Below are 26,770 nucleotides of genomic sequence, written 5' to 3'. Positions count from 1 at the left end.
CTATAGAATGTACATTTAGTTTAACCTGCAAATGCTTGAGTAGATCCTGCCCCAGTCAGAGTAGATAGCGCTCTACTGCAAATCAGGAGACCTTAAAGTACTCTCATAAGCATAAGATGGGTAAAGTGGGCTCCACCATGGTGTTTATGTGAAATCTACCCCGACTATCAGGTGCTTCTTCCCATGTTAGGGTGAAGGCCCAAATATGGGCCCTCTCACTTATTCAAGTGAGCCACACTAAGGAAAAGAGTTTGGAAGGTGACTATTGCCTGTACACTGTTTTCAATCTCATGATCCACCTGAATCATATATGAATATGGTTTTTCATCCTCGTGTGTGATATTGGGTCATTTACTAACTGATTGGAGTAGATTTTTAAAATACACAATGATGGATCCCACCAAAATTACACAAAAGATTTTTATGGACCGGACTTATGGTGCGGTGAGAGCTCACCATACAATGGTGTGAACTCTACGGGGCTCACTGTGATGTATATATTTTATCTATGCCCTTTGATTATGTATGTATGACCTAATTAATAAGTTGGATGGTAAATAAACATTACAATATGTCTTAGTAACTTTTTAATGGCTGTCATTCAATCACCACAGTTTCCTTTGTTGTGGCCCATCGGAGTTTTCAATGTCTCATTTTTGGACACATGCCTTAAAATAATCTAAAAAAAGGATAGACGGTGTGGATAAGACATATACATCCGCCCATGGTACCATCATTGGTGCTGTATGCTACACTATGCAAGGGAAGTCCTCCCAAAATCTCTTACCTCCTCCATCGGATGAGAATGAGGGGCTTAAATTTTTTTGGACAAGAATTTGACATGCGGCAGTGCTCGTACTACAAGGGCGTGTTTGGCTGGTCGCTAAATATGGTATTAGATGGGATTAGGAGGATTTTCCTGCACCATCTCATCCCATTCCCCGTTTGGGATGGTGTGATGTACTTCGCCTAAACACTACCCGTAGCTAACATGGATTCTGCCAATCTTAATATGTGAATTTTCACCTCTATGTGAGGTCCACCAAGATATCAATGAGATATCCACTTCGTCCATTATTTTCACCAGCCTACAGTTAGCCATAAACTTGTTTTAAGGCAAATATAAAATAGTAAGTAGGCACACTACAAGAAGTAGTGTAGATGCAAATCCATCCATTTGGGATGGTCCAAACAGGCCGCTGTATATCCCATGGGCTATCCCAAACCCATGGGATCAAGGGACAAACACTGACACTACCATCATTACCTTAAATTCCATTCCATCTCACCTAATCCCATAGAATTCGTCGGGCCAAACAGCCCCTAAACGTATGTGGATATGTATGTGGGCGTGCAAGCATGTATGTGCGTGTACTATATGTACATGCATGTGTATGTGCGCATCCCATTATCGTGTACTATATATACACGTATGTGTACGTGCGCATGCCGCGCATGCCCATCTAATGGGAAGCCCCTTTGCTTTGCTCACGGATGCCAGAATTCTATTTGGCACTTTGGTCATGGCTTTGGTGGATCGTGAACATGGGGCTGCCTTGATTTATGTGTCTTACATCTATCTCGTTCATCTATTTCTCTAGGTTATTTTACAATTTGAGCCCAAAATTTATAAGATCCAAATCGCATGTAGAACACACCACATGAAACAATGTTGATTTACAATTAAAATCTTCTTAGGGTTACAATGTAATAAATTTTAGGAAACATTAGAATCAATGAATAAAGACTCATCCAAATATTTGACCATTTAATCACCACAGTTTCTTGTGATGTGGTCCACTTGATTTTGGATCTACTAAACTTTTGAGCTCTTACCCTAAAATGTTAGGGTGAAATAGATGGATGGCGTGATTATAAGATACATATTATGATGGGTCCTGCAGCCAACCTAAGCTGATCCACTGGCTCACCCAGAAATGTGCGGCCCTAATCATGGGGCAACCTTGATGTATTTACTGTATATCCCCACCATCAATTCATTTTTCTAGATTTTTTTACATCATAATCGCAAAAATAAAAGCAGATCTAGATCTCAGGTGGACCCCACCATAGGAACAATAGTGATTGACCATTAAAAATTTATTATGAGCTACAAAAGTTTTGAATCAAGTGACATTCATCCATGATCTTATGACCTTATCAACTAGTTGAAGGAAAATAAATATTAAGGTAAGCTCTTGGAAAGTTTTCAACGGTGGTGCTCGTTCAATTCTAACTGTTTACTCATGGTATGAGATGAGAAAATGGATGAATAGCATGTATGTACAACACCGATATCGTGGTGGCCAATGGTCAGGGCCGAAGTTAATCCACATTGCGGGGAAGGCACTAGAATTGCGTGTGCCCCCACACACAAGTTCCTGTGGTTTATGGGAAGCAGGAGGGGCGCGGATTTCTTGCCAAAGCCTTCCAAGCAAGAAATTCCTGTGCAAGGATGTTAGGTGGGGCCCACTAAAATGTACGTCAGAAATCCATTCCATCCATCGGTTTTGAGAGCTCAATTTAGGACATGCAAAAAAAAAAAATGAAGGGGACCACTTGAGAGGGAAAATTGGGGAAAAAAATTTCTACCCTCGAAACCTTCCAGTGTTCCACCTAGATGTTTATATGCTATCCAAACCGTTAATAAGGTCATTCCTAATGGGATGAAGTGGAAACACCGAAGAGATAGCCTGATACAAACCTTTTATGGCATTTAGAATACTTCAACTGTGCTCATTGAATGCCCACTGTTTCCTCTCGTGTGGTCCACTTGAGTTTTGGATACACCTCATTTTTTGTCGCACGTCCTAAAATGAGCTAGAAAAATGTATGGATGGGATGAATTTCTAACAAACATTTCGATGGGCCCACCCAGCATCCTTACGTAAGAACTTCCTTTATTAGGAATCCGCCCCTTTCCATGAAAACTCTCCTCCCATAAGTCTATAAACATCAAATAAAGGAGTATAAATATTAAATTATTATCTTATTGTGATATTTAGAAACTGATAGATGAAATAGATTTATCATAGTAATCTCTATGCCCCATGTAGCTTCGGCCACTAGAAATCCCTGAATGCAGTTGGTCCTTGTAATCCTACTGCCTATGGAAGCGGATTGCATAGTGAGTAGAGCTGGGCAATCCTAACCCAATCCAGTGGATCCGACCTGATCTGACTAGATCCGACCCGATCCAATGGCCTGAATCAGTGCAGATCGAGTACGTTAGACTAGATCCAAAAGCTTTTCAGGTCGAGTTCGAATCCATGCCTACCCGGACCGATCCAATCCGACCCGATCCGATCTGGATGTATGTATTTCGTTCATTCTGTTCATCCATTTTTAAAGTTTATGTTATAGCTTGGTACCAAAAATGAGAGGAATATAAATCTCAGGTGAACCATACCACATGAAAACAATAGCGGTTGGATATCCACCATTAAAATCCTCCTAAGGCCTACTATACTGTTTATTTGACATCCAATCTGTTGATTAGGTCATACTGTCCCAAATGAAGAGAAAAAACAAAGATCAGCTTGATCCAAAACTTTTATGGCCTCAAAATGTTTTTAATGGTTGACTCTTATTCAACACTGTTTCCTGTAATGTGGTCCACTTGAGATATGGATATACCTCATTTTTAGACTCATACTGTAAAATGATCTGTAAAAATATATGGATGACATGGATGAAACACATACGTCATGGTGGGGCCCGCATAGCATCGACCATGTCAGGGGGAGTAGTCAATCCGTTTCCCTCTTTGTGCGCCACCATGATGTCTATCTGACATCCACTCCAGTCTCCAGCTGCTATAGGTATTTGTCGTGCGAAGACGAACACTGCGCTCCTCGAGCTTCGAGTTGTACGAACAGTTCAAAGGATATCAAAGTTACATGGCCCACAGTGATGTATTTATTATATCTACACCGTTCATATACTTTTAGATATCATTATAGAGCATTATGCAAAAAATCAATAATATTCAAAGATCATCTGGACCACACCACAAATAGTAGCAGAGAATGATTTTCATCGTTAAATAATTCGTGTGGTCCCCACGATAGTTAGATCTGTCTTATTTTTCATCTCAAGCCTTAAGACGAGCTCGCCAAATGGATCGACAGTTTGGATATAACACATAACCCATTATCAGACCCACAGAACTTATATACAACAAGTCATATTCTTGCGTGAAAAGGACGACACTGCACTTTTGTATAGTGCACGTCAACACTGTAATACATCTGGTGAAAGCACGGATACAGTTTTTTCAAAGTCATATGGGGCCCACCTTGCTGTATATGTTTTATCTAAGCGGTTCATCCATTTTGACATATCATTTTAGGCCTTGAGCACAAAAAATGCGGTATATTGAAGGTTGAAGTGGACCACACCACATGAAACGGTTTAATTAAATTTAAACGATCTGAATTGTTCCTAACCCGATCTGACTCGATTTCCCTGACCGAGTCGAACTCGGTTCAGGTCAGGCCAACCATGCATAGGATTGGTCCGAGTCAGGTGACCCGGACTCAGTCCCAAATCGGATCGAGTTCGGATCAGACCATAGAGATTTCGGATCGGATCGAGTTATACCCAATCTGATTCAATCCGGACCGATGCCCAACTCTAATAGTGAGTAACTCAGTACGGTTAGGGCTAGTTTAGGATGTTGTATTAGACTGGATTAAACGCAATGAAATTACACACAAGCCCATCATAACCCCTGTCAGTGGTTGTCGTGGATTTTTAGTGGATTTGAGAAGGCAAAGATGTTAAGAAATCTTGTTTGGATGGTTTATGGGATTCAGCCATGTCCATTTGAAAATTTGTGGAATTGTTTGGGAATGCTAGGATATATTGAGATACAGCGTGTTGTACCGTGGGTCATGTTGACGGGCATTCACAAAAAGAGCTCTAAATGCGAAATCCTGATGAGGTCAGTGAGGGCGGCGTAGCTGAGATTTCCATGGACAACGACATCAAAGAAGATGTTGTTCTCGTACTTGGTGAGACAGGGGCGGTCAAGGAAGACCTCGAGAGTGCCTGATTCATTGAGGGTGAAGGATTTCACGGCTTTTGGGAGGAGCCTGCAGGCATGCCGCCGCGTCGGAGGATGCCGTGGATTGTAGAAAGAGAGCTCAAGAGAGAGGTTTAACGAGAGTTGAGTGAGAGAAAATAAAGAAATATCAGAACTTGGGAGATGGTTTTTCTATTCTCGCTAAAAACAGAGAAAGAGAGAGCTTTAACGAGGGTTTTGGGGAGAGAAAGGGGGGTTTGGGGACGTGGATTTCTTTTGCCGGAAGTTCCTGAGCAGGAAACCTAGGTGGGGCCCACCGTGAAGACTATGAGAAATCCACCTCGTTCATCTGTTTTGTGAGCTCATTTTAGGATTTGAGACCAAAATTGAACAGTATCAAAGACACAAATGGGCCTCACTAATGGAAAATTTAGGTAGGGAAATTCCTACCGTTGAAACCTCCTCGGGGTCAACAGTAATGTTTAAATGCAATCCATACCATTCAAAACATCATTCCTATGGCGATTAACCGAAAAAAAAATATTACCCTGATTCAGAACTTCTGTGGCGCCACGAATATTTCAACTGCGGAAGTTCAATCCTCACTTTTTTGGCCCACTTAAGTATTGGATCCGGCTAATTTTTGATCAGTTGTACTAAAATGAGCTCACAAAATGGATGGATGGGGTGGATTTCTCACATACTTCATGGTGGGCCCTACCTAGGTTTCCAGCATAGGAAGCAGGAAATCCGCGGCAAGATTTTGGACGGGCGAGGGATGAGCGAAGCCAAGCGGAATTAGCAAGGTGGGATTCGCAAATCCCTTCTATCAGAGGTGCAATTGACGAGGCATTACTTATCTATCCATCCAAACATGCAGTAGATGGATATCGGGATCCAATCCCACTTAACTTAAAACGGTCTACTTCCATCCATTGCCATGAGCCAAACACGCCCTTAAGGTACAGTGGGGTTCACCGTGATTTATATATTTTATCCACTCCTTCCATCCATTTTATCATATAATTTTAGGGCCTGAGCCCAAAAATTAAGCACATCCAAAGCTCAAATGGACCACACCATGGGAAACAGTGAATTGAATGTATACAGTTGAAATATTCTCGAGGGCTAGGGAAGTTTTTGATCAAGCTTATATTTATATTTTCCCTTCATTCATGTTTATGTGATGTTATGAATAGGTTAGATGACAAATAAACATCACTGATGGCTCAGAAAGGTTTCAACAGTGGAAATCATTATTCCCACAATAAACACCACTGTGGGGCCTAAAAAGGTTTCAACGGTGGAAATCATTATTCCCACATTTTCCTTTGGTATGGTTGACTTCAGATTTGGATATGCTTAAATTTTTGGTTTCAGCCCCTCAAATGATCTAGGAAAGCGGACGGACGGCGTGGATAAACCACATCCCTTCAAGGTAGGCCCACCAGAGTTTACTGGTACGATATTACGATAATAGCATTTTGAGTAACTCAGTACCCAATCCGATTTCATTACCTATTGCCAAGCGAAACGCCGTGGTTTGGCTGGTGAGCTTCCACCAGCCAGGTGGCTAGTAGTCGGTACTATGTAGACCCTACTATGATGTATGTGTTTTATCAACACCGGGCATCCACTTTGAAAGATAATTTTAGGGCTTTATACAAAAAATGAGGTAGATATAAATCTCATTTGGACCCCACCCTGGGAAAACAGTAGTGATTTAATGTCCACCATTAAAAACTTCCTAGTGTCCAATCTAATGGTTATTTGACATCTAACCTGTTGATTAGGTAATAGAGACTTGGATGAAGGGAAAAAATATATATCAGCTTGATCCAAAACTTTTGTGGCCCCAAGAAGTTTTTAATGGTGGGAGTTCAATCAACACTGTGCGGTCCATTTGAGATTTGGATCAATTTGATTTTTGGGTTCATATCATAATATGATCTGGAAGAATGTTTGGACGGCGTGGATGAAATACATACATCACAGCGGGGCCCACAGAGAACCGACTAGTAGGCATTGGCTAGAGGTGGGGTGAGTATATAATCCGTTTCCCAAGCGAAATGCCCCCAACGGCTCTATTTTCGAAAAACTTAGTACCTAAAAGTAAAAAATCAGATGTCTAGCGTTCCTGTCTCTCTGTCTCTCTCTCTCTCTCTCTCTCTCTCTCTCTCTGCGCCCACGGCTTCTCGGAGAGAGAGAGGACAATTTACTCGGAAACCCTGCCTCTGCATTCTCTCGCCTCTGCCTCGCCTTCTCTCTCCCAAGAAAAACCCAACCCCCCTCCTCCCTTCCTCTCTCACCGGTCTCCTCTCGCCCCATGAAACCCTTGATCTCTCTCCTATCTATAATGGCGATGATGGTGAGAATATGATGATGTGATCTAGTCTGTTAGTCTGCATTTTCATGGCATCCAAACCCCGACAACAACCACCAGGTCATCTCTCTCTCTCTCTGGTCGAATGTCCTTTAATTTCCTGTTCTTTGATGTGCGATTCAGGGATTTCTAGGGCAGATAGATGTATTTTGTCTCTATTCTTATGATTTGATCTATTGATTGGCCTCTGGGAAATCGATTCTCCATCTGTATTCTGCTACGATTATGGTCTCTTAATAGGTTTTATAATACAATCAATGGTATCGTGAAATATTTTCCAGAAAATGGTAGTTTGGTCCTTTTTTGAGGACATTGAGTGTTGTATTCCGAATTCGTTAGTGTGTTGGATTTGGTGATCCAGGGTTTGGATAGTTTTAGTTTAATGTTATTCTTTCTCAAAAGCATTTTGGTTTTTTCTTTATCATCTGTAGAGGTTGTTCATGAGGACATTGTGGATTCGAATTGGTTCTAATAAGGATTTTAATATGTTCATCTAGGGCAGTCTTTCTGATTTTTTTCCTTATTACATAGAGGATATCCGCAAATGTATTGAGTTTTAGATCAGGGATTCTTTAGGTTTTTAGATTGGTTTTAGTCAAGAATCCTCCATGGGTTCAGATGGATTCATTGATCAAAATTCTTTAGAATATGGTATTTTGGTCCCTTTATGTTCCCCTTGTAGAGACTGGTTGTGAGGTTATTGTGTTCCAACTTGGGAAATCATTAACCCTTTTAGTTTTGGATTGTTGAAGGCTTTGATAGCTTTTATAACTTAAAGAAATTCTTTCAAAAAATAGGGAATGGGTCTCCATCTTCACCACCCCGGCAAGGAAGTTTGAGTTTATTATTTGAAATTCGTTATGAATGATTCAATCATTTCTTTCCTTTCTTTGTGGAGCCTTCCTTGCCCGTCTTAAAACCCATGCCTCATAGGAAGGCTGCTACATTTCAGTCCACCTATTTCTACGTCAGTCCACCTGTTTCTTTTCAATGTTGGAAGTTGGCATGGGCCATGGAAGTATGCCCATGGTTCGGAGTATTGTACAATATGACTTGGTATTGTCAGATTCATATTGGTTTTGGTGGGAATTGGTTCGAGTCGGACCACCTGTACAACTATGTTTCTTTATTTTGGAATTTGAATTGTGCTAATAGAGGTAATATCCCATATGGTCCAAGTCCTTATAAGCCTCCGTCTGCTGGTGGAGCACTAGGAACATATCATACATTTAAGGAAATTATCAGTCCTGAGTGCTCCAATCCCTCTGATTTTTTCTTATTTTCACCTGAATCTATTATTCAAACAATTCAGTTCCTTTTTCTTAATAGGGGAATTGGATTTTTTTCTGCTTTTGTCTGTGTTATTGACCAATTTTCATCTTGAAATTTTCTTTTAAGTTAATTCCTCCAAATAATTCAATGGTTTTCAAGCGGTCTTTGCTCGGAATTATTTAAAGATGCCGTCAATTTGCCAAATTCCAATGGATTAAAAAAGACTCCTCTTTGATGCAGTTTTTAACTTATTTATTTGAACAAAAGAATGTGCTTTTTTTTTTTCCCTTGCTGGTACAGATCTTTTTCCCCTCATTTCATATTTTCCTTTTTATCTTAGCTTTTTATTTCCCCATCCAAGAAAAATGCTTTTCCTTTCTATAGAATTATAGAATCCCCATTCTTGATTTCTTTCTTACTTTTCCTTTTTTCCTAATTACTGATTTTTCCATTGTTGTTCTGATTATTATCTTCTTTCTGGATTTACAACTTGTTAGATGCCTTTGATCTCATTCTAGCTGATGCTTGGAACTTTGTTGTTTCATTTGAGAGCTAACAACATCTACTACAACAATGCTAAAGAGAAGCTCTTCAAAAATCAATTTGTTTTTGGCACCTCCAACGCCAACGGTTATGAAGTGAAGCACATGTATGGACATGATGATCTTTCCACCCAAAATTACTTTAGAAGGCTTTTCTTTCGATTGATAGATCACGGAAAAATGGTATTTCTATGTTGGAATCTAAAATGATTTTTTTTTTTTTTTGTTTGTTTTTGTTTTTGTTTTTTGTTTAGTTCTTTTGATAGGTTAAGTATGATTATAGATTAGCGTTCTTCAATGTTCAACATGAATTGTTGGTGTTGTTTTCATCTGGGGCCAGTATTTCGCACACGTGGGCCCATCAATCAGTTATTTTGATTTTTGGATGGGATTCATGTAAAACACTTGTTGAGTGTGGGGCTTCCTTATTTTGCGTGTGACATCTATTCCATCCACTTGATTGTTGGATAGTAGGGCTAGTTTTGGATATATACGGTGAGAGAATGAGAATTAGCACTTGATGAATGGAGTGGATGTTACACTCACAACATGGTGGGCCACAGGGTTTGGTTTTTCTCTTTTGCGTATAACAGTTATTGTAGTTGATTTTGGTCCCTAGTAGTTTGTCTATTGGGTTTCACTTTGTATGGGTGTTGTTGAGGAACTCTGTTTCATCGAATAATACGTCCTAGCCATTTAATTGGTGAAATTTTCTCCGATATGACCATGGGCTTAGTACTATGGAGAGGACACCATGCAAATTTGCCTTAGATAAGAAAAACTGATTAATAAATTGATTAGGAAAGATGTTGAACCTCTAATGTAGATGAAGACATATATTACTTGCATTGTTTGAATATTGGAACGATGATTTAAATAGATTATAAGACACCTTGCCATCCCCTTTCTTTTTGCATTTTTCGTTCAGTCTAATAAAATTATCGTTACCGTTTAAGAAAAAAATTATTAAAGAAACCCAAAGGGTGAAAATATACATTAGTTTAGGAAGACAATGCATAAGAGTCCCCAATATAGAGAGAAGATGTACAAAGTCTTCCCTTAGCTAGTGAATTGATCATTTTATTGCCCTCTAATATAATTTATATTATATATATATAATATTTAAAAATAATAAAATCCTACCTTACTCGTCTGATGCAGGACATGAAATTCAAGTATGATGTGCAGGATTTTTAGGGTTTAGATCACACTAGTTCAGAAACAGTTACACAACATTCCACATCTTGCACAAAAGTTCAAACACTTAATCAAGGGGAGTCTTATGCGGATCCAGGCATACACATGCTAGGGTTGGATCAATCAAAATTATAGACCAAACAAGAATTAAAGGAGGGTAAATTCATCCACACATGCACAGAAATAATTCCCCCAACTCAAGGGATTCAGAACTTTCAATTCGGGGAACTCTAAGGTTGAAGAAAGGTCATAAAATTAGGGATTTGAATAATTTAGGGTTAGGGTTAGAGATTTTGGGTGAAAGAGGAGTGAAAGAGATGAGAGAGACGAACCAGAGAAGTACCGCATGTGTGGACAGCAACAATGGCCCAGACGCATGTGCGTGTGATCCCGCCTGCATGTGTGTGCGACCCACTATTCAGAAAAAGGCTAGCTTGGCCCTGCTCGGCCAGGGGTGGACTCTAAAACCCTCAAATTTCAGCTCGATCCGATGCACGCTTTGTGCGTGGTGCTCCGCCCGCCGAAGTTTCAGCCCTCCTGCAGGGCCAGATTCTGAAAATCTGCTGTAGAGAGAAAAACGGTTGCAATAGAGGATGGATTTGAAGCGTAGATGATTGTAGGAGAAGAGAAATATGGATGGAAGAAGGTGGGGGCGAATCGAGATAGGTGGGGCTTCGCACCACGGTAGTAGCCCTTCGAAGAAGGGAGGGTTTCGCACCCAATTAGGATTTCACAACTCAGAGAAGAGCAGGAAAATGTAGAAATTTTATTTAATCTTCACTGAAAAATAAAAGACTACAAGGGGTGCCTATTTGTAATAAAACCCTATACCCCAAAACAAGCGCCATGTGCGCAACCTATTACTTGGAGACGAAGTAATAAAAAATAACAACTAATCAAAGTAATCTAAACCATCCATGATATTCCTAATAACAATAATAAGCAAAATCCAAAGTACTAGATTAATTAGAATAGTGGGCCACGATCATGAGAACCCATGGTGGGATTCACATGACTATCGGGTCCACTCCAACGAACCAAAATGCAGTCCTCTAACTAAAAGGCCCTCCCTGGACGTCGTTATCGATCCCGAAACACGCGCCATGTGCGCAACCTATTACTTGGAGATGAAGTAATAAAAAATAACAACTAATCAAAGCAATCTAAGTCATCCATGATATTCCTAATAACAATAATAAGCAAAATCCAAAGTACTAGATTAATTAGAATAGTGGGCCACGATCATGAGAACCTATGATGGGATTCACATGACTATCGGGTCCACTTCAACGAACCAAAATGCAGTCCTCTAACTAGGAGGCCCTCCTTGGACGTCGTCATCGATCCGGATCGATGGTGGGGCCCTCTTCCTTGCGTACGTGCCTAGGAGGGCGTGCGTGTGCGCGTGATGTCCACATCAACTCTACCCGGCTGCAAAGATTTCGCTATTGGCGAAATAAAATTCCTGAACCGCTCTAAGATGTCAGAATCAAGTCTTTAAAGCTCCTCCTCAGTGAGCCACGTACTGTCTGAAGCTGGGCGTAACTTCCACTTAACCAGGTACTTCTGAAACCCGCCGTCCGACGTTGATACTATCTGATGGTCTAGAATATGTTCTATTTCCTCTCTTGGTGTGGGAAGGGTAGGTATGGGAGGTAGAGGTTGGGAAGAGGCCATGGATTAAGGGACAGGTCTGGGGAATCAGGATGGGTGGGGGAAGGGCTGGACAAAGTATCAGTGGTCCCCTGAAAAGTAACTAGATCCTCCACATTGAATGTGGAACTAATTCCTATGGAAGGTAGAAGATCTACCACATACGCATTGAGACCGTTTCATTTTATAATGTGGAACTAATTCCCATGGAAGGTGAAAGATCTACCACATACGCATTGAGCCATTTCATTTTATAATTTTGACTAGATCCTCCACACTGAATGTGGAACTAATTCCCATGGAAGGTGGAAAATCTACCACATACGCATTGAGACCGTTTCATTTTATAATTTTGAAAGATCCAGCGCTTCGCGCGTGTAATTTACGAATGGCCCCCTGAGGATACCGCTCGGGCCTAATGCGGACCATCATAGAGTCCCATACATTGAATTCCTTGAAATGTTTATGCTGGTCTGCAGAAAATTTGTAATGTTCATTATTAGTAGTGATCTTTCGCCTGATTTCTTGATGTAATGAATGAATGTGTTGCGCAAAGGACTCTGCAGACTCTGATGGCCTATGGGACGGTGACATAGGGACAAAATCAATAGGCTTCCTAGGCTTATAACCAGTAACGACTTCAAAAGGACTTAGACCTGTGGACCTATTGACAGAACTATTGAATGCAAACTTGGCTATAGGTAGTATGGTGTCCCAATGAAACCTATCCTCCACTTGGGCAATGGTCTTGTCTCGACCGAAATGACCCGCGACCCCTCCTGAATGTAACTCCTAGACAAGAAAATCGCGAAGGGCGGTGCGAGATATGTACAAGCGATCACTCCTAAACAAATATCCGTCTAACATCAAGTACTCACTGCTAGCTCCTGACGGATTCTCTAACAACGATGCTTACACAACTCCAAAATCTGGACACTCAGAATAATCTTCTTTGATGCGCTCGAGGCCCGTGACTTCGACACTCATGGAATTGAGTAACACGACTCGACGACTCAATGCGTTGGCAGGCTTATTCTCTACACCGGCCTTGTGCTTAAGCACAAAAGTTTACTCCTGAAGGAATTGAACCCACTTGGCGTGCCTAGGGTTTAATTTCTTCTGAGAGTTCAGATATCTCAAGGTCTCGTGATCTGAGAATAAGACGAATTCTTACGGCAATAGGTAATGACGCCAATGGTGAAGGAATGCACTACTGCATAGAACTCTTTGTCATAGGTGGAATATTTTTATTTCGCTTCATTCAGTTTCTCACTAAAAATGGCGACAGGGTGCCCTTTCTGACTAAGTACTCCTCCTATGCCGACTCCAGGTGCGTCACATTCGACTTCAAAAGCTTTTGAAAAGTCTGAAAGTCGCGTGACTGGAGCTTCGGTCATCCTGACCTTTATCTCCTTGAAGGCCTTCGAGGCTACCTTTGTCCATTGAAACTCTCCATTTTTTATCTTATAAAGTAGATCATCAGCAAGGTAAATGTTAATGATCTACTTCAGGATATGTATTCTTACTCGGAGGAGGAGCTATCTCATGGTCAAGTAAGAAACAGACATTCACAGCTCTTTCATCTATGGAGGCTGAGTACATTGCATTTTGTGCTCCGGTTCAGGAGTGTGTATGGGTTCGCAGATCTTTACTAGGTCTGGGTGTTGTACCGAACGTTTGTCAGCCCATATCGTTGAAGATAGACAATACTTCTGCCATTGACTTGGCGAAAGACCCTAAACACCACTAGAAGTCTAAGCACATTGAGATCAAGTATCATTATGTCCGCGATCAAGTGAGAGATAAGAAGGTCGCCCTCAGCTACATTCCTACTAAAGAGATGATGGCTGATCCCATGATGAAACTTATAGCTAGAGATCTATTTCAGGTTCACATCAAGTAGATGAGATTGAGGAAAACTTGAACGATAAACTTGTTTTTAGTACCTTTGATCTTTCATTAATGAATAACACATTCCGTTTATTCAGTATTGAACACTAATATAACTAGGTAAGTAGATCATCAGTATTTACCTTGAGATCATGTAGGATTTCTATTTTTTTCAGCAGGCCGGTCACCCACTCGCACGGGTTGACCAACCTTGAATGTACAAGAAAGGTACATTTGGAGCGATGTTCATACATTGAGGTATGAACTTCTCTTTATTGTGAATAATAACGGATGGGGATATGAGTGAGTCGTATTCGCCTACAATCTTAAAAGATTAAAGATGAGACTGATAAAGTCGAATAACATAATTGCACCATTCCTTTTCATGCGATTAATGTTATGGCCTGAATTGATAGCCAGGTTCTGAGGTTATGAGATGAGTCGTACCCGACATACACCTATTATTATCTACTTTACAACATGGATAATAGCCATGTGCTGAGACCTTTTACCTACAGATTGCTTTGATTCGATCTAATCATTGCAATCTGTAGGTAAAAGGTCCCAGCACGTGGCTACTATTCACGTCGTAAAGTAGATAGTAATAAGTGTATATCGGGTCTATAATACGTACTTGGATTGTAGCCACATGTGGGGACCTTTTACCTACAGATTGCTTTGATTCGATCTAATCATTGCAACATGCGAGTAGTCAGTCCCATAGGTGACTCTTTGTGTCCTCAGTTACCCTCCTCTTGTGTATAGTAGGATGAGATTGGGTGTCGCTACTTTAGTGTACTATGACGAAAGGTCCTTGATTGGCCAGACTCGGTTACGCTAGGAAAGCGGCTTGATTGATTCCAAATTACACATCTGCGTGGGGAAGATCCTGTGACAGCTACACCAAGTTTCTAGAACTATAAATACGCACTTGAAGACTTATTCGCCGGCAGTATCGAGTTGTTTTTAATAGACTTTTACAAACAATATTTTTTCTTAAAAGCATATTTGCTTTAAAATTGATTTTAGTCGAAGTTTGTGAAAAATCGAGTCTTCAGAATAACTTGATAAGTTGGGTAAGTGCGTATGTTGGCCGAGTACTCCAGATCGGAAGTTAACTCCATCCGGTGTGGTCATGCGGACTAGGACAGGCATTGCATAGCTTGGGTTATTGAATACTAGTTAGGTGGTCACTTAGTACTTTAACACTTGTGAGAAGATTACGGTGATCTAGCTGGTCCCACGCCTCTGATTCTTTTGATCGCGATATTTGGTTTTGATTGTTATTAGGCGAGTTAGATGGACAAATTTTTGTGCCTATCCCACAATGTGATTGAGTGGGAGATGTTGGTCATAAGCCCGTGGGGCCCACTAGTGGGCAATTACTAGTGGGTGGGTCCCATGAGTTTAGGCCTCTTCTGGCTTCTTCCGTTAGAAGATATTTTCAAATATAAATTTGAATAAGGATGGGAGATAGGGATAAGACCGGATAATCCGGTGTCATCCAAACTCCCACCCTTTCCTATAAAAAGGGATGAGTTTCTCTCGTGAAAAGCATTATGAGAAATACCGAGAGTACAAAGAGGCATGGTGGTTGGTATATAGGATCGTGATTCGGGGCCATCTATACCATTGAATCAGAGGGGTGAATAGACCTATCTGCTCTAGTAGTAAATAGGCGGGCCGCTGGATCTAGAGCATTAATCTTCGGCTTCGTGCAGGTTCCATATCATGTAGACCGTGCCTTTGTCCATTGAAACTCACCCTTTTTTATGCAATCCATGATTGAAGCCATAATGGAATTGAAGACTCGAATGAACCGCCTATAGAAGGTGGCTTGGCCGTGAAAGCTGCGGACCTCATGAATATTGCGGGGTTTAGGCCAATTGACGATGGCCTTGACCTTCTCGGGATCCGCCTATACGCCCTCAGCTGACACAACAAAACCTAAGAAGATAACACTACTAGATAAAAATGCACACTTCTTTAGGATGGCATACAAATTTTCGGCTCTAAGGATCCCACAAACCTGCCTCAAATGGTTGAGGTGTTGTTCCTTGGTCATGCTATAAATTAAGATATCATCAAAGTATACGACCAGAAACTTCCCCATGAAGGGCCTCAATACTTGGGTCATCACATGCATGAAAGTACTTGGGGCGTTAGTCAGCCCAAAAGGCATAACTAGCCACTCGTATAGCCCCATCCTTCACCTTAAAGGTCGTCTTCCACTCATCACTAGGGTGTAGGTGTACACGGATTTGGTGATAACCACTTTTGAGGTCAATTTTCAAGAAGATAGTAGCATTGGTCATCATATCCAACATGTCATCAAGACGCGGTATAGGAAACCGATACTTGACTGTGATTTTGTTGATAGCCCTACTATCAACACACATCCTCCATGTGCCATCCTTCTTAGGTGTAAGAAGAGCGAGTACGATACACGGGCTCATGCTCTCTCAAGTGAAACCCTTTTCTAGGAGCTCATCAATCTGTCTCTTCAACTCTGCGTGCTCTTTTGGGTTCATTCTGTAATGAGGGAGGTTTGGTAGAGTCGCCTCAGAGACTAAATCAATGGCATGCTGTATATCCCTCATAGGAGGAAGCTCAATCGGTAGATCATCAGGAAAGACATCATGAAACTCATGCACTACCTGAATGGCCTCAGTGGGTAACTCTACACTAGCATCTGGTACACTTTCCCTAGCCACAAGGGCGTATACCATTGAGTCCGCCTCCATTTCTCGCTTAAAGTTTTTGACATTTAGAATATGGAGAGATTTGGACTTGGACTTCGACTCCTTCAAATCTTTTGAGCCGCTCACACCACTCTGTATGGTGGCCTCTTTTCCAGTCGTGTTCTTGGGTGGAAGTGGATTTAGCTTGACCTTCTTACCCTAAAACAAGAATGTACACACACATTCGAACGGCCAAATATGGTGACATCCCTATCATAGAGCCAAGGTCTACCTACAATGATATGGCCCACATCCATGGGAACAACATCATACCAAAGTGTGTCTTTATAAGATCCAAACTGAATAGGAACAAGACAACAGTGCAAGATTGGAACAGAAGTTTCAGTAACCCAGGACACTCTATAGGGTTGAGGATGGGCTTCAAGCTTCAAGCCCAAATGCTTCACAGTGCTAGTTGATGCCACGTTGGCACAACTACCATTGTCCACGATCATCTTACAACTCTTTTCCCCACATTTTGCATAAGTATAGAAGATCATGTTGCGGCGCCAATTGTCAGTGTTCTTGGCTTGAGCAAGGGCGCAACGCACAACTGCGAGGGTCGTAAACTCTTGCACTCCCTCTTCCTCATCACTAGGGGTTTCTACTGGCTTATATTCTTCCTCTTTGCCATCACTCTCTGGGGGCACTACTTCTATTTGCCCATCAGTAAGGAGCACCTTGGTGCCCTCTCTCGTGCCGCACTGGTGGGCAAAGTGACCAAACCCTTAACACTTAAAACACCTAGTTGCTCCACTCTTACGTGAGCTAGACCCGATAACTTATTTACCCTTATCATCCTTAGGCCTGGACTGAGAATCAATGTACACACATTCGAACGACCAAATATGGTGACATCCTTGTCATAGAGCCATGGTCTACCTAGAATAATATGGCCCACATCCATGGGAACAACATCATACTAAAGTGTGTCTTTATAAGATCTAAACTGAATAGGAACAAGACAACGGTGCGAGATTGGAACGAAAGTTTCATTAACCCAGGACACTCTATAGGGTTGAGGATGAGCTTCAAGCTTTAAGCCCAAATGCTTCACAGTGCTAGTTGATGCCACGTTGGCACAACTACCATTATCCACGATTATCTTACAACTCTTTTCCCCACATTTTGCATAAGTATAGAAGATCGTGTTGCAGCGCCAATTGTCAGTGTTCTTGGCTTGAGCAAGGGCGTAACGCACAACTGCGAGGGTTGTAAACTCTTGCGCTCCCTCTTCCTCATCACTAGGGGTTTCTACTGGCTCATATTCTTCCTATTCACCGTCACTCTCTGGGGGCACTACTTCTATTTGCCCATCAGTAAGGAGCACCTTGGTGCCCTCTCTTGTGCCACACTGGTGGGCAAAGTGACCAAACCCTTAACACCTAAAACACCTAGTTGCTCTACTCTTACGTGAGCTAGACCCGATAACTTCTTTACCCTTATCATCCTTAGGCCTGGACTGAGAATTATTGGAAGGTTTGTTTTGGTATCTAGTGTTAAGCTTAGCCCCAGAAGGGTTGGCCTTAGTGCCAGAATCACGAAACTCAAACCGCCTTCCCATAGATGCTTTGAGGTATTGCTTAACCACCAACACTACTTGATGCAACTGTTCAATAGTGTTTATGCCTTTGGCGAGCAATTCTTTCCCAATGTCGGAATGGAGGCCCGTTTTAAATCGAGCAAGGGTGAGTATGAGATCCTCATCAATTTCACACCTGGTCAAGTACTCTTCGAACTTCTCAATGAATTTCGCCACACTCATGAAACCTTGTCGAAGAGACTGCCGTTCTTCAATCAACCGTAAGCAATAAGAGAAAGGGAGGTACTTCTCCTTAAGCGTTTCTTTTATTTCTCCCCAGTGGACTATTGGGAGCTCCCTTGCTCTTTCTTTCTTTCGCTCTACAGTAGCCCAAAACCTCTTTGCTTGGCCCACAAACTTCATCTTTGCGAATCGGACTCAACGAGCATCCGACATGTCATACCACTCAAAATAGTGGTCCATATCCGCCAGCTAGTCTAAAAAGGCTTTAGGGTCCAAGTGGCCATCAAATGTAGGGGCATCTACCATAACTCCCTTGAGGAGTTGCGCATCTGGGTCATATTGATCACGATGTCCCTCGCGGGGTTGGTGCACGGGTGCGCGCCCATGACCAATTCCTTGGCCACTTCCATTCCTTGGTCTATCCTCTTGACCACATGCCTGAGATTAGCATCTTCCCCAATGGTGGGGTTTGCCCCGACGGAGGTCTTTAGTTGGGTAATGTGCACATTAAACTACTCAAAGTGTTGGTCCATACGTTGTTCCAAGTGCGTACCCAAAGACTCAAACTGTTAGGTCAGCTTGGTCATTGACTCTTGCAATTGCTCTATGTTTAGTGTAGGGTATAAGCCAAAACCACGACCCATACGTGTGGGCATACAACTACTAACTCAACTTAAGGACCTTTTAATATGACTATATGCGCTTAGATGGGACTAAATGCTCCTATAAGACTTTATATGTGGGAAACGACACAACACTACTCAATTTCCAACACCCTATCTGCCCAAACAATCTATCAACAGAAAATCCAGCAAAGAGATATGAGGATTTTTTGATAGCAGAAAATTCAGTAGCTTATATCAGAAATTATGGACCTCTAAACAGCTATATACGATGATACTTAATGCATGATAGACACAAGTAAACTAAACTCTAAACATGCAATGCATTCCCCTATAAAAAAACCTTGTGCTCTGATGCCAAATTTGATGCAGGATATGAAATTCAAGTATGATGTGAAAGATTTTCAGGCTTTAGATCACACTAGTTCAGAAACAGTTACACAAAATTCCACATCCCACACAAAAGTTCAAACACTCAATCAAGGGGAATCTTATGTGGATCCAGGCCTACACATGCTAGGGCCGGATCAATCAAAGTTATATACCAAACAAGAATTAAAGGAGGGTAAATTTATCTACACATGCACAGAAAAAATTCCCCCAACCCAAGGGATTCAAAAATTTCAATTCGGGGAGCCCTAAGGTTGAAGAAAGGGCATAAAATTGGGAATTTAAATAATTTAGGGTTAGGTTTAAGGATTTTGAGTGAAAAAGGAGTGAAAGAGAGGAGAGAGACGAACCAGAAAAGTACCGTACGTGTGGACAGTAGCAATGGCCCAGACGCACGTGCGTGTAATCCCGGCCGTACGTGTGTGGGGCCCACTATTCAGAAAAAGACCACCTTGGCCCTGGTCGCCAAAACTCTCAAATTTCAGCTCGATTCGATGCACGGTTTGTGCGTGGTGCTTCGCCGAAGTTTCAGCCCTTCTGCAGGGCCAGATTTTGGAAATCTGCTGTGGAGAGAAAAATAGCTGCAATAGAGGATGGATTTGAAGCGTAGATGATTGTAGGAGGAGAAATATGGATGGAAGAAGGTGGGGGCGAATCGGGATAGGTGTGGCTTCGCACCACGGTAGTAGCCCTTCGAAGAAGGGAGGGTTTCGCACCCAATTAGGCTTTCACAACTCAAAGAACAGGAAAATGCAGAAATTTTATTTAATCTTCACTGAAAAATAAAAGACTACTAAGGGTGCCTATTTATAATAAAACCTTATACCCTAAAACTCACGCCATGTGTGCAACCTATTACTTGGAGACGAAGTAATAAAAAATAACAACTAATCAAAGCAATATAAACCGTTCATGATATTCCTAATAACAATAATAAGCAAAACCCAAAGTACTAGATTAATTAGAATAGTGGGCCACGATCATGAGAACCCATGGTGGGATTCACATGACTATCAGGTCCACTCCAACAAACCAAAACGCACTCCTCTAATTAGGAGGCCTTCCCTGGACATCGTCATCGATCCAGATCAATGGTGGGGCCTTCCTCCTTGCGTACGTGCGTAGGAGGCATGCGTGTGCGCGTGATGTCCCGATCATCGTCTATCCATTTCTTACAATTTCCTTTCCTCACCCAACCTGTTGTGCATGAGCTCCTCTCTCTCTCTCTCTCTCTATAGCATGTTGAGAGCCAATTGACGGATGCATGGTTGGACATCCAATGCATGCCGGGTGGCTCATGATCAATGGCAGATGTAGCCTACATTATGCATATGAAGACCATTAAAATCATAGACTTATTGGACAATCAAGAGTTTGTTATCATTGTTTCAAGCTAGAGGAGAGTTATTTGATACTCTAGTCACCTAAAAACATGGTAGAATGAAGGATCCTTGCTACATTAATCTTCAACCTTTTTTCAGTTGAATGCGTACTATTTCAGCATTTCTATTTTGGTATTGCCATTGATCAAGGCACACATGGCAGCCATAGTGATCCGGCTGCTGATTTGATACCTCAGCCAAGTTGATGGGCTATAGGCCAAAAATTGCATTGATTGGACAAATTTCCCTGTCCACGATCGTCCCATTGAGTTTTTCCAAATGATGGTTTTTATTTGGGTGGTAGATCTGGTGCCTCACTATGTGGATGGGCTATTGATATAAAAAAACAACTTGATAACTCTCGTTGTCTTGTCTTATCTTGAAGGATTAAACTTGAATGTAGACTTGTTCTTCTAACAATTCCTTTTAGAAGCCCAGTGATATGATGTTTGCCACAAGCCAATCCTTTTTCTAATGGGATATGGCCTATCCACTTTGTGATCCACTAGGTACACAGTCAAAATCAGTAAATGTTTGTGATCTCTTAGGTTCAATTCATTATTCAAATATTTTTATGTTTTTTCCCACCGGAAGCCCACAATATGTAGTAGTTTAGTCAAGAAAAAGTAAATTACATGTGGGTTTTTTTTTTTTTTTTTCCTTTTAAATAACAAGAAATAGTTAACCACCCAATCCACTACTTGTGATAATCTGGATAACGTGAGATGAAAAATAAACCAAAATTTATGCTCCACTACACCTTCCTCCATTGCCGCCCCTTTTTTGGACCATCAAAATTGATAGCCACCATAATTGGTGGCAATCAATTTTAATTTATATATCCAGCCTAAACTTGACCCAAGTTGTCAATGGGTCAGGTTAATACCGAAACCTAGGCTAGCCAGGTCTAGGTCTGGATCTTAGATAGCCGGACCTGGATCTATTTACAGTTGAGACACTGATTGAGTACCTATTGGGTTTTTGGATCTAAGTTTGAGTTGGGTTGGGGACGATTAGGAGCATTTGGTTGGCCCTACACTATGGATGGATTAGATCACACACGTGTCACTTTGACACATGCATGTTGTGTAGACAGGTTCTCTTATATGTGCATGGAATAGGTTTCTTTACTAGAATAATTGTAGCGTATCAAATGTATATAATTTTATAAACACGAGCTAGACCAAACTAGACCGAAGATAACAATTGAGTACCTATGGGGTTTTGGATCTAAGTTTGAGTTGGGTTGTGGACAATTAGGAGCATTTGGTTGGCCCTACACTATGGTTGGATTAGATCACACACACATGTGTCCCTTTGACACATGCATGTTATGTAGATAGGGTCTTTTGCATGTGTATGGAATATGTTTCTTTACTAGAATAGTTGCAGCATATCAAATGTATATAATTTTATAGACATGAGCTACATCAAACTAGACCCAAATTTAACTAAGTCAATTAAATGGACCTTACCTGTACTTAACTAGGCTAGATTTTTAACCAAGTCCAAAAGATAAGACTCGATCCCGAGACCCGATCTCTTATCGGGTTCAATTTATTAGACCTGATTGTAAACTGTATTATGCATAATTGCAAAGGACTGTGCTATACATCAAGTAGGAGATCAAATAACCTGAATAAATGACGTACCTAATTGGGATGTCATCTCTGTAACCTTGATGTCGCGGTCTTCTGCACCTTATACTCTTTAGAGAAGCACCAAGATGGGAATAGAAGCTTCAATGTGCGTAGGCTTGGGACCCAACCTTGCTCAAGTATTTTAGAGGATTAAGGAGTTGGAAACCCATCAAAACTCCTCTCCCTTTAGGGTTCACACGAATTTGTCAATCCTAGTCCAACTAGAAAACTGTGCGTGTGTCACAGTTGTAGCGCACAACCCGTTACATGATTTTTGATGAATCACTACTGAGTGGGTTCCACTGTTTCTCCCGATCACACAATCCAACCCTTAGGGCGATCTAGAGCGTTGATCAATTAGGCTTACCTTATAAAATTCTTATACCGAACTCATTAACATCATGCAGTGTTCATCGGGAACCCATCGATAGCCCTACCGATCCTATCGTGACCCGTGTGGTGGGCCCAACTTGTATGCGACTCCATTGACTCTGATCACTCATTCAAAGATGGTTTTTGTGCATACCCGTATATGATAGGACCATTAGATCAATCATCAATCGCACTTACAGAGTTGGTGGGGATTTGGTCCTAGCCCAATACAAGTCTAGTATAGCTTGTAATACAAGGCCTATCAATCTTCTATCAACTTGATTTTGAGGTTTGCTTGACTATGGGGAATATGCAAGAGAACCATCCTATCCATTATGTGTGCTACCTAATGTTGGTAGGGCTCTTGGGTCTCCCTTACCTGGGATGCAAAAATCAAGTCGATCCAAAACACAAGTTGGCCATACCTTAGGGAACAGTTGTGAAAGGGATGCCCATCCTTTGCTTTGTCGGGCTCATCATGGTGGTTATCCGCCATCTAATCCATTCATTTAATGCACCTCATTCACTATGGCATAGGAACACCCCTTCGAATCATGTTGTTCCAAAACTTAGGAGAGCCACACAACGTGAATATAGTGGTTTTAAGGATGACTTTACACTGTTCTCATATTGTGGCTTAGCCCCTTTTTTTTTTAAGGTCAAGGCTAAAAATGTGGTGGATGGGGTGGATCTTCTGCGCATGAAGCTGTTATTGGTGTTCTTTGAATTTTGGGCCCAATTAAAATTGGGCCGTTGCTTCGACCTAGTCTATCTTAACCCATTGACTCAACTTGTTGCATCCCACATTTACAAGGATCATGCACCAAATAACCTTTCGTTAAGGTTGTTCGACATCTGAAAATTCGGAATATATGTCATCCACAGTGTCCAATTCGATCAATAGTCTTGATTTTTAGACAATAGTTAGTGAAATGCATATTGTGGAAGGGAACAACATATAACTTTTAATGCAGCAAAATGCATATTAGTAGGCTGTCAACTCATCAGGGATGAAATAGTGTTCAATTGGATAAGTAGTGTTGATTGTTAGACAATAATTAGTGAAATGCATGCCGAAAACTTTTAATGCAGCAAAATGCATATTAGTAGGGCTGTTAACTCATCAGATTTCGGTTGGCTCCTATAGTACCCGTAAGGGGCCAACCTAGTTATGGTCTTCCTAGGCTGAGTTCCCTTCAAGCCTAGGTCTACTTCTTAAAGGCCCAAGCTTAGATCCAATTGAGTTTGGGTTTAGAGTTGAATTTGGGACAAATAAGAGCATTTGGGTGGTTGATCCCATAAGATGCATGGATTAGATCACACATGTCCTACTCAACAGATGGGGCTCTCTTACACATCAGTGGCTTAGGAAACCTCATTTAGGTGGTTGATCCCATATGATGCATGGATTAGATCACACGTCCTACTTAAACACATGGGGCTCTCTTACACATCAGTGGCTTAGGAAACCTCATTTAGGTGGTTGATCCCATATGATGCATGGATTAGATCACATGTCCTACTTAAACACATGGGGCTCTCTTACACATGAGTGGCTTAGGAAACCTCATTTCTTTAAAGAATAGAGTAGTGGTCTAACGTGAACCAGACCCAAGGAGAGCCCAAAGTGCTTTCTTAAACAAACGATGGTTTAAGTGGTCACCACCATGATTTTTATTTGAAATCTACCCCGATTGCCAGGAGCTTCTTCCCATATTAGGCTCAAGGCCCAAATATCAACCCAATAACTGATTCAATTGGGCCACACCAAGGAAAAGAGTTTGGAGGGTGAGTGTCGCCTATACATTATTTCCAATCGTGTGGTACACTTGAATCATGAATGGATCTGGTTTTTCACCCTTATGGCTAAAATTGGGTTACTTAACCTGCTGGTTGGAGAGGATTTTGAACGTACGTAATGTTGGATCCCACCCTTACTACACAATTACCCTAAATTTTCTTAAAAGATTTTTATTGACCGGACTCAGATAGTGCACTGAGAGCTCAGCACCCTTTACCATGGTGTGAACTCCATGGGGCCCACTATGATGTATATTATTTATCTACACCCTTTGGTTAGGTCTATATGACCTAATTAACATGTTGGATGGTAAATAAACATTACAGTGGGCCTTATTTATTTAATTGCTGGCATTCAATCACCACAGTTTCCTTTGGTGTGGTTCACCAGCGATTTGGATCTGTCTCATTTTTGGGAACATGTTCTAAAATGATCCAAAAAATGGATGGACGGTGTGGAAATTAGGGAATGGGTCTCTTCTCTTATTTATTTTTTCTTTTTTTCGTTCTTTTTTATTTCCTTCCTTTAGAGATCTGCAGTGAGGAAATTTGATTTTCTAATTTGAAATTTGTTATGAATGATTCAATCAGTTCTTTCCTTTGTGGAGCCTTCATTGCCAGTCTTTCGACTCATACCTCATAGGAAGCTTGCTACATTTCGGTCCAGTTATTTCTACATACTTGTTTATTTTCAATGTTGGAAGTTGGCATGGGCCATGGAAGCATGCCCATGGTTCAAAGTATCATCCAGTACGACTCATACCTCATAGGAAGCTTGCTACATTTCAGTCCACTTATTTCTACATGTTTCTTTTCAAAGTTGGAAGTTGGCATGGGCCATGGAAGCATGCCCATGGTTCAAAGTATCGTCCAATATAACTTGGTATTGTTAGATTCATATTGGTTTAGGTTAGAACCGGTCTGAGTCAGACCACCTATACAACTGTCTCTTTATTTTAGAATTTGAGTTGTGTTGCTACAAGTAATTTCCCATCTGGTCCTAATCCTTAAAAATCTCCGTCTTTTGGTAGCACAAGTAACATCTCGTGCATTTAAGGAAATTATTAGTCTTGAGTGCTCCGATCCCCCTGATTTTTCATTTTTCACTTTTGTCTGTGCTATTGACCGATTTTTCCATAATATTTTTTTCCTTTTTCAATCCACCTGCATGTTTCCATCTTGAAATTTTCTTTTAAATTAATTTCCCCAAAGAATTCAACGGTTTTCAAGCGGTCTTTAAACAAAATTGTTCAAAGATGTTGTCAATTTGCCAAATTCCAATGGATTAAAGAAGACTCCTCTTTGATCCAATTTTCAACTTCTTTATTTGAATTTTGAACAGAAGAATTTTTTTTTTTTTTTTCCCTGCTGGTACAGATCCTCTTCCCCTCATTTCATCTTCTCCTGTCTATCTTTAGCTTTTGATTTTCCCATCCTCACACAAAGAAAAAAATGCTTTTCCCTTGCTACGGAATTATAGAATCCCCATTCTTGATTTCTTTATTGCCTTTTCTTTTCTCTCAATTGCTAATTTTTTCATTGTTCTTTTGATTATTATGTATCTTCTTTATAGATTTACAGCTTGTTAAATGCCTTCAATCTCATTCTAAATGATGCTTGGAACCTCATTTGTTCAGTTTGAGAACTGCAACAACATCTACAACAACAATGCTAAAGAGAAGCTCTTGAAAAATCAAATTGTTTTTGGCACCTCCAACTCCAATGGTTGCGAAGTGAAGCACAGGTATGGGCATGACGATCTTTCCACTCAAAATTACTTTGGAAGGCTTTTCTTTCGATTGATAGATAACATAAAAATGGTATTTGTTTGCTGGAATTGTTTGAATCATGAATGCTTTTTTCCGTTTGGTTCTTTTGATGGGTTAAATATGATTATAGATTTGCATTGTGCAATGATTAGCATGAATTGTTGGTGTTGATTTCTTCTGGGGCCAATATTTCACACACGTGGGCCCATCTAACAGTTATTTTGATTGTTGGATGGGATTCCTATGAAACACTTGTGTGTGACGCCACCTTATTCTGCGTGTGACATCCAATCCATCCACATGATTGTTGGATAGTTGGGCTAGT

At 41.0% G+C, this 26,770-nt stretch overlaps 1 long non-coding RNA gene across 1 annotated transcript; it reads left to right on the top strand.

Moving 5' to 3' along the window:
• Window positions 1–7,230: 7,230 nt before the first annotated feature.
• Window positions 7,231–26,489, top strand: LOC131254838 (uncharacterized). The gene is made up of 3 exons (XR_009175947.1): window positions 7,231–7,469; window positions 9,179–9,330; window positions 26,314–26,489. It is a non-coding gene; the product is annotated as an uncharacterized LOC131254838 (long non-coding RNA).
• The last annotated feature ends 281 nt before the right edge of the window (window positions 26,490–26,770 follow it).

The sequence above is a fragment of the Magnolia sinica genome, chromosome 9 (genome assembly GCF_029962835.1).
Source record: "Magnolia sinica isolate HGM2019 chromosome 9, MsV1, whole genome shotgun sequence".
In the NCBI taxonomy this organism is placed as follows: domain Eukaryota; kingdom Viridiplantae; phylum Streptophyta; class Magnoliopsida; order Magnoliales; family Magnoliaceae; genus Magnolia; species Magnolia sinica.
Note: the sequence above shows the minus strand (reverse complement) of the source record. Positions and strands in the feature narration are given on the sequence as shown.